This window comes from Triticum urartu, unplaced genomic scaffold, assembly GCF_056163025.1.
Source record: "Triticum urartu cultivar PI428250 unplaced genomic scaffold, HENAU_Tu73 scaffold282, whole genome shotgun sequence".
Taxonomy (NCBI): Eukaryota; Viridiplantae; Streptophyta; class Magnoliopsida; order Poales; family Poaceae; genus Triticum; species Triticum urartu.
Window position 1 is genome coordinate 27692 of NW_028260457.1, and position 9925 is coordinate 37616.

The 9925-nt window shown below is 38.2% G+C and overlaps 1 non-coding gene across 1 annotated transcript; it reads right to left on the reverse strand.

The window, feature by feature from the left end:
- Nucleotides 1-1219: 1219 nt before the first annotated feature.
- On the reverse strand, nucleotides 1220-1306 carry TRNAS-GGA (transfer RNA serine (anticodon GGA)). Its single transcript has one exon. It is a non-coding gene; the product is annotated as a tRNA-Ser (tRNA).
- Nucleotides 1307-9925: the final 8619 nt, after the last annotated feature.

Genomic DNA, 9925 nt, shown 5'->3' on the forward strand with positions numbered 1-9925 from the left:
TTTTTTTCTCTATCGATGTTCTACGAACAAGAATCTCTTTTTTTCCGAATTAAATGGAGAATCCAGGATCTTTTATGTTTTTTACCTTACAATTTTGCTAGATACAAAACAATAAAATAAATAATATATATACAAAAAAAAAAGATTTTGATGAAATTCCATTTTTTGGGGTACTTTAGTTGATTTTACTCTGTTTATCCTGTAGTTTAATTCAGTTTTAATTTCGATGTATTCTGTAATGTAAATACAATGAAATTAATTGTGTAAAATGAAATTTCAATAAAATAAAAAAAGGAGTCTTCATGTCCCGTTATCGAGGACCTCGTTTAAAAAAAATACGCCGTCTGGGAGCTTTACCAGGACTCACTAGAAAAACACCTAAATCCGGAAGTAATCTTAAAAAAAAATTCAATTCTGGGAAAAAGGAGCAATATCGTATTCGTCTTCAAGAAAAACAGAAATTGCGTTTTCATTATGGTCTGACAGAACGACAATTACTTAGATATGTACATATCGCTGGAAAAGCAAAAAGGTCAACAGGCCAGGTTTTACTACAATTACTTGAAATGCGTTTGGATAATATCCTTTTTCGATTGGGTATGGCTTCAACCATTCCTGGGGCCCGCCAATTAGTCAACCATAGACATATTTTAGTTAATGGTCGTATAGTCAATATACCAAGTTTTCGTTGCAAACCCCGAGATATTATTACTACGAAAGATAACCAAAGATCAAAAGGTCTGGTTCAAAATTATATTGCTTCATCGGACCCGGGGAAATTGCCAAAGCATTTGGCGATTGACACGTTGGAATATAAAGGACTAGTAAATAAAATCCTAGATAGGAAGTGGGTCGGTCTCAAAATAAATGAGTTGTTAGTTGTAGAATATTACTCTCGTCAGACTTGAACTTAACGAAAAAAGGAAAGGTTCATAGAATTTTCTTCCCCTTCCCCTTTCCCCGAACTAAATCGCCCTAAGACCATTACCATTAATTTGTATTTTCCCATCAACTAGCTAAAATTGATTAACCCTAGGATTAGGATCCTTTTTTCTTTTTTCCTCTATGTGTATTTTACATACCACAGTAATTTGCTATAGAGAATTTCTAATTTCTATTAAATCAAAATAAGATAATATAAGATATTATATTATTGCTGGAAAAAATTGTTATTTGATTTGATACATTGTGATCCTTAACGTTGATGAATTAAGAAAAACGGAAAGAGAGGGATTCGAACCCTCGGTAAACAAAAGTCTACATAGCAGTTCCAATGCTACGCCTTGAACCGCTCGGCCATCTCTCCTACATAACTTATTATGGAAAATAAACTGAGTGAATAGCGAGTTTTCTTATTCCTGCAGTACAGGTACAACCGCAACCACTCGGGGGTTCCATAGTTCTATTGGAAAAATTCCTTTTGATCTAAGTGGAAGGATACAGGATTTTTTACTAGAAATTGCGCTCGCTATAAAATAAAAGTTTTAATTTGGGTTTTCCCGCAACTAAAGAAAAAGAAAATGGAAGAATTCTTCTTATTGCATAATAAAATAAAGAAACCTTAGAATTCCGTTTGCATAAGATACGCTACACCATACTATCGAAATCAAAAATAGGGTATGAGACAATTAATAACTTTGAAAACACGAAATAGTTGATAACATAAGTTGTTGTTCAGAAATAGGAAAGTGGAATGAAATCCAGTCTTAGTCAAATATTTCATATCTCTTCGTGTCCAAGCAGAAGGAAAAGGATACAATTTGAGCTGAGCGGAAAATCCATATCTCTCTTATCCATTTAAAGCATATGGATTTAGAGTAGAGCATATGGATCAATCTATTTATAATTATAAGAATCGAATGTGTTTGTTTTTATGTTATTTTGTGAAGGAATGAAAACAATTCTATATAGAATGGGTTGGGAATTATGCCTAGATCCCGTGGAAATGGAAATTTCATTGATAAGACCTCCTCAATTGTAGCCAATATTTTATTGCGAATAATTCCGACAACCTCAGGAGAAAAAAAGGCATTTACTTATTATAGAGATGGTGCGATTTGACTCTTTTTTTTGCTTTTTTTTAGCCCTACCTATACCTCAGTCTTACGAAAAAGAGAGGGGGGTTGGCATAGAGAGAACCAAATTTGTAAAGCAAACAAACCCACGCTTCGGGAAGGTGAGGCGAACTAACAATTCCTTCCGTCGTGTATCCTCGATTGATGCGGCTTCAGATACTTCAATTGTAGATTTGAGTATTGAGCGAAAGGTTACACCTACAGGATATGGTATGGTATGGATTACAGGCCAATCCTACTCTATTAGTATCCGTAGGCAGCATAGGGGAGAAAAGCACTACACCTAGAAATAGGAATCAACAAGAGAAAAACTTTGTTAGAAATTACCCCTTTCCTGATCGGTATCAGGGCTGGGAAGAATGGTTGGGATAACAAACAACCATCAGGTTTGTACTTTGGATACCCCTATAACCATCAAAGATCGTTGAAGTAGCTAATTCCTCTAAATAGGAGGCGTTGAGAACAAAGAAATTATTGGAGCTATCGTTTTCCTCTAGCATTAATAGAATTCATTGGTGTTAAGAAAAACCTCTTGTGGGAAGGTTGGCTAGAGATTTCTTGGAAAAATACCAGCCCCTTTCGGTTCATAATGAGACGGGACTAATTCTATTTTGATTCTATAGATTATTTCGCTTAGTACTATTATGTACAGAAGGGAGGAGCCGTATGAGATGAAAACCTCATGTACGGTTTTGGAACGGAGATTTTTTGAATAGAATGAACGACCGTAACGGATGTTGGCTCAATCCGAAGGAAATTATGCGGAAGCTTTGCAAAATTATTATGAAGCTACGCGACTAGAAATCGATCCCTATGATCGAAGTTATATACTCTATAACATAGGCCTTATACACACAAGCAATGGAGAGCATACAAAGGCTTTGGAATATTATTTCCGGGCACTAGAACGAAACCCCTTCTTACCGCAAGCTTTTAATAATATGGCCGTGATCTGTCATTACGTGCGACTATCTCCACTATAGAAAGAAAAAAAAAAAAGAGAGGATCAAATTTTCTAGTAAATACTAGAAAAAAAGGGCTTTCTACATAGGGATCGTAAAAACAACGATTTTTCCCTATCAGCTGTAGGAAGGAAGGACACTTCACGAGAATCAAAAAACGAAGAAAGTATGGCCTATACTACTACTCTATGGATAAAGTTTCTCAAATTGATAGAGAAAGCACCGTAAAGATCAATTAGTGAGCGACTGGGTCGATACAACTAAAAAAAACTGCTTACTTATCCCATGATATGGGGCAAAATTTAGGAATCCGCTTATGTAATAGAGCCGATCCACTAAGGGATTAAGCAGCGGTGTAGTATCAGATCCCAAAGATAGTAAGTTCTTTTTTCTTTCTTATGGAAAAAAGTCTTTTTCAAGGATTCTATAGAGATTTCATATATGAAACCGGGATAGTTACCTCTCAGAAAATTTGAACGAAGGCTCTATATCTATCTATGCTTCATTCTTCTGAAGGTGGGAAAAAAGATCAAACTGATTATTGATAAAAATTAGGGTTTGAAACTTAGGTAATTAATTTCTTCTGCTTAACCCAAGAACAAATTGGATCGATTTTTGATAAATCGAATTCAGTTAAGATAGGGGAAATTCAGATAGCAATTTCTGAGCCGTATGAGGTAGGAAACTCTCAAGTACGGTTCTAAGGGAAGGAACTTCCTATTCCGACCGAGGAGAACAGGCCATTCTACAGGGTGATTCGGAAATTGCGGAAGCTTGGTTTGATCAAGCTGCTGAATATTGGAAACAAGCTATAGCGCTTACTCCGGGAAATTATATTGAAGCACAGAACTGGTTGAAGATTACGAAGCGCTTTGAATTTGAATAAGACCATGCTCCTTCTTTTTCATAAAATGGGTGGTTTGGTTGTTGATCCATTAATCAAATAAATTAGGTCGTAAGATCGAATCAAGAATTTCATTATATCCATTTCTTATACCTTCTATTTTATATGATATTTCATAAGAATAAACCATAGGGATAGGGTCTAGAATAGAAGTAATAAAGTGAATAAAAAGAGGGGGCAATCTAAATATTGCTAATATATTAGGACCATCTTATTAATAATTCTAATGAGTTATCTTGGAATTTAGAATCAAATAAAAAACCCTATATTATGCTCAAGGAAAGTAGATATAGATAGGAGCTTATGCCCTCAAAAAAAATACACTAGTTTCTTAAATTAAAAATAAAAAAGATTTTTTTCTTACGTCGAGAAATATTTGTTTTTCAAGATAAACAATGTCCGTTAGGCACCTAATCTTTATGTCATAATAGACCCGAACACTTGCCTCGGATTGACTTCAATATATAATTGCTCCAGTGAATAACTAAAAAAAAAATAGAAGGATGGTAGATAGTAAAGAAAAGAACTAATCACAATATCTATCTTTCAAAATCTATCTTTCAAAATCTATCTTTCAAAATATATATCTTTCAAAGATTCACTAAAAAGACAGTTGGCGGGTCTCTTTGTATGTCTTGTCCGGAAAGAGGAGGACTTAATGATTATTCGTTCGCCGGAACCAGAAGTAAAAATTGTTGTGGATAGGGATCCTGTAAAAACATCTTTTGAGGAATGGGCCAGACCCGGCCATTTCTCAAGAACACTAGCTAAGGGCCCTGATACTACCACTTGGATCTGGAACCTACATGCTGATGCTCACGATTTCGATAGTCATACTGGTGATTTGGAGGAGATTTCTCGAAAAGTCTTTAGTGCTCATTTCGGGCAACTTTCCATTATCTTTCTTTGGTTGAGTGGCATGTACTTTCATGGCGCCCGTTTTTCCAATTATGAAGCATGGCTAAGTGATCCTACTCACATTGGACCCAGTGCTCAGGTAGTTTGGCCTATAGTAGGGCAAGAAATATTGAATGGTGATGTAGGCGGGGGTTTCCGAGGAATCCAAATAACCTCTGGTTTTTTTCAGCTTTGGCGAGCATCTGGAATAACTAGTGAATTACAACTCTATTGTACTGCAATTGGTGCATTGATTTTTGCAGCGTTAATGCTTTTTGCTGGTTGGTTCCATTATCACAAAGCCGCTCCCAAATTGGCCTGGTTCCAAGATGTAGAATCCATGTTGAATCACCACTTAGCGGGATTATTAGGACTTGGGTCTCTTTCTTGGGCGGGGCACCAAATTCATGTATCTTTACCAATTAACCAATTTCTTGACGCTGGGGTGGATCCTAAAGAGATACCACTTCCTCATGAATTTATCTTGAATCGGGACCTTTTGGCTCAACTTTATCCTAGTTTTGCCGAAGGAGCAACCCCTTTTTTCACTTTAAATTGGTCCAAATACGCAGAATTTCTGACTTTTCGCGGAGGACTAGATCCAGTAACCGGTGGTCTCTGGCTGACCGATATTGCGCACCATCATTTAGCTATTGCTATTCTTTTCCTAATCGCAGGTCATATGTATAGGACCAATTGGGGTATTGGCCATGGACTTAAAGATATTTTGGAGGCTCACAAGGGCCCATTTACAGGACAAGGCCATAAGGGTCTTTATGAAATCTTAACAACGTCATGGCATGCTCAATTATCTCTTAACCTAGCTATGCTAGGCTCTACAACCATTGTTGTAGCTCATCATATGTATTCTATGCCTCCCTATCCATACCTAGCTACTGACTATGGTACACAACTTTCCTTGTTCACACACCACATGTGGATTGGCGGATTTCTAATAGTCGGTGCTGCTGCACATGCAGCAATTTTTATGGTAAGAGACTATGATCCAACTACTCGATACAACGATCTATTAGATCGCGTCCTTAGACACCGCGATGCAATCATATCCCACCTTAACTGGGTATGTATATTTCTAGGTTTTCACAGTTTTGGCTTGTACATTCATAATGATACCATGAGTGCTTTAGGCCGTCCACAAGATATGTTTTCGGATACTGCCATACAATTACAACCTATCTTTGCTCAATGGGTACAAAATATCCATGCTACTGCGCCTGGCGTAACAGCTCCTGGTGCAACAACAAGTACTAGCTTAACGTGGGGAGGCGGCGAGTTAGTAGCAGTAGGTGGCAAAGTGGCTTTGTTACCTATTCCATTAGGAACCGCAGATTTTTTAGTCCATCACATTCATGCATTTACCATACATGTGACTGTATTAATACTTTTGAAAGGTGTTTTATTTGCTCGGAGTTCCCGTTTGATACCCGATAAAGCAAATCTAGGTTTTCGCTTTCCTTGCGATGGGCCTGGCCGAGGGGGAACATGTCAAGTATCCGCCTGGGATCATGTTTTCTTAGGTTTATTCTGGATGTACAATGCAATTTCGGTAGTCATTTTCCATTTCAGTTGGAAAATGCAGTCGGATGTTTGGGGTACTATAAGTGATCAAGGGGTGGTAACTCATATTACAGGGGGAAACTTTGCACAGAGTTCCATTACGATTAATGGGTGGCTTCGAGATTTCTTGTGGGCACAGGCATCGCAAGTCATTCAGTCTTATGGTTCTTCATTATCTGCATATGGTCTTTTTTTCTTAGGTGCTCATTTTGTCTGGGCCTTCAGTTTAATGTTTTTATTCAGCGGCCGTGGTTATTGGCAAGAACTCATTGAATCTATCGTTTGGGCTCATAACAAATTAAAAGTTGCTCCTGCTACTCAGCCTAGAGCCTTGAGCATTATACAAGGACGCGCTGTAGGAGTAACCCATTACCTTCTGGGTGGAATTGCCACGACATGGGCATTCTTCTTAGCGAGAATTATTGCAGTAGGATAGTGGCTAGGAGGATTTGAAAGGCATTATGGAATTAAGATTTCCCAGGTTTAGCCAAGGCTTAGCTCAGGACCCCACTACTCGTCGTATTTGGTTTGGTATTGCTACCGCACATGATTTCGAAAGTCATGATGATATTACTGAAGAACGTCTTTATCAGAACATTTTTGCTTCTCACTTTGGGCAATTAGCAATAATCTTTCTATGGACGTCCGGAAATCTGTTTCATGTAGCTTGGCAAGGAAATTTTGAATCATGGATACAGGATCCTTTACACGTAAGACCTATTGCTCATGCGATTTGGGATCCTCATTTTGGTCAACCCGCTGTGGAAGCCTTTACTCGAGGAGGTGCTGCTGGTCCAGTGAATATTGCTTATTCTGGAGTTTATCAGTGGTGGTATACAATAGGATTACGCACCAATGAGGATCTTTATACTGGAGCTCTTTTTCTATTATTTCTTTCTACGCTGTCCTTAATAGCGGGTTGGTTACATCTACAACCCAAATGGAAACCAAGCCTTTCGTGGTTCAAAAACGCGGAATCTCGTCTCAATCATCATTTGTCAGGACTTTTCGGGGTAAGTTCTTTGGCTTGGACAGGACATTTAGTTCATGTTGCTATTCCCGCATCCAGGGGGGAGTACGTTCGATGGAATAATTTCTTAGATGTATTACCCTATCCCCAGGGGTTGGGACCCCTTTTGACGGGTCAATGGAATCTTTATGCCCAAAACCCTGATTCGAGTAATCATTTATTTGGTACCGCTCAAGGAGCGGGAACTGCCATTCTAACTCTTCTTGGGGGATTCCATCCACAAACACAAAGTTTGTGGCTGACCGATATGGCTCACCATCATTTAGCTATTGCATTTATTTTTCTCATTGCCGGTCACATGTATCGAACTAACTTCGGAATTGGGCACAGTATTAAAGATCTTTTAGAAGCGCATACTCCTCCGGGGGGTCGATTAGGGCGTGGGCATAAGGGCCTTTATGACACAATCAACAATTCGATTCATTTTCAGTTAGGTCTTGCTCTAGCTTCTTTAGGGGTTATTACTTCCTTAGTAGCTCAACATATGTACTCTTTACCTCCTTATGCATTCATAGCACAAGACTTTACTACTCAAGCTGCTTTATATACTCATCACCAATATATTGCAGGGTTCATCATGACAGGGGCTTTTGCTCATGGAGCTATTTTTTTCATTAGGGATTACAATCCGGAACAGAATGAGGATAATGTATTGGCAAGAATGTTAGACCATAAAGAAGCTATCATATCTCATTTAAGTTGGGCTAGCCTCTTTCTAGGATTCCATACCTTGGGCCTTTATGTTCATAACGACGTCATGCTTGCTTTTGGTACTCCAGAAAAGCAAATCTTGATCGAACCTATATTTGCCCAATGGATACAATCTGCTCATGGCAAGACGACATATGGGTTCGATATACTCTTATCTTCAACGAATGGCCCCGCTTTCAATGCGGGTCGAAGCCTATGGTTGCCCGGATGGTTGAATGCTGTTAATGAGAATAGTAATTCGCTTTTCTTAACAATAGGACCTGGGGATTTCTTGGTTCATCATGCTATTGCTCTAGGTTTGCATACAACTACATTGATTTTAGTAAAGGGCGCTTTAGATGCACGCGGTTCCAAATTAATGCCAGATAAAAAGGATTTTGGATATAGTTTTCCTTGTGACGGCCCAGGGCGCGGCGGTACTTGTGATATTTCTGCTTGGGACGCATTTTATTTGGCAGTTTTCTGGATGTTAAATACCATTGGGTGGGTTACTTTTTATTGGCATTGGAAACATATCACATTATGGCAGGGCAACGTTTCACAATTTAATGAATCCTCCACTTATTTGATGGGATGGTTAAGAGATTACCTATGGTTAAACTCTTCACAACTTATCAATGGATATAATCCTTTTGGGATGAATAGTTTATCGGTATGGGCGTGGATGTTCTTATTTGGACATCTTGTTTGGGCTACTGGATTTATGTTCTTAATTTCCTGGCGGGGGTATTGGCAGGAATTAATTGAGACTTTAGCATGGGCTCATGAACGCACACCTTTAGCTAATTTAATTCGCTGGAGAGATAAGCCCGTGGCTCTTTCCATTGTGCAAGCAAGATTGGTTGGATTAGCTCACTTTTCCGTGGGTTATATATTCACTTATGCAGCTTTCTTGATTGCCTCAACATCAGGCAAGTTTGGTTAATTTAGTTTGTTTTTTTGTACTGTATCAGCACCTAGTTCATTACTCTTGATAGAGAGGGAGGATCTGCCTTTTTAGATTTCTTTTTCTATTTATTTTTCCATCTAGGATTAGAACCGTATACTTGGTAATAATAGCAACGACACATTATGGCAAAAAAAAGTTTGATTCAGAGGGAGAAGAAGCGGCAGAAATTAGAACAGAAATATCATTTGATTCGTCAATCTTTAAAAAAAAAGATAAGAAGCAAAGTTTCTCCCTTGAGTTTGAGTGAAAAAACGAAAATGCGAGAAAAATTGCAATCCCTACCGCGTAATAGTGCACCTACACGCCTTCATCGACGTTGTTTTTTGACCGGAAGACCTAGAGCTAACTATCGACATTTTGGGCTATCCGGACACGTACTTCGAGAAATGGTTTATGAATGTTTGTTACCGGGTGCAACAAGATCCAGTTGGTAAGGATAAAATACCCTTTCGTATTTGTATGGATTTCTGGAATTGATAATCATAGAGGAGCCCTCTTTACCATTCTGTATAAATGGACTATTCTATTTGTATAGATATTGGTAGAGGGGCGTATCCAACCCTCTTTTATCCACTAGTTACCCCTCTTTAGTTTAAGAGTATAGAGCAGTTTGGTAGCTCATAAGGCTCATAACCTTGGGGTTGCGGGTTCGATTCCCACTACCGCCTCCATACTCCTTCTTTATGATATATGCATGATATAATATATACATCATGCATTTGTATCTGGATTTTTTGATTTCCTAAAAGAGTTTTGGTCTAACAGTTTTTTCTCGGAAGAAGCAAAAAAATAAAAGAAAGAATAAAATATGAAAGAAAA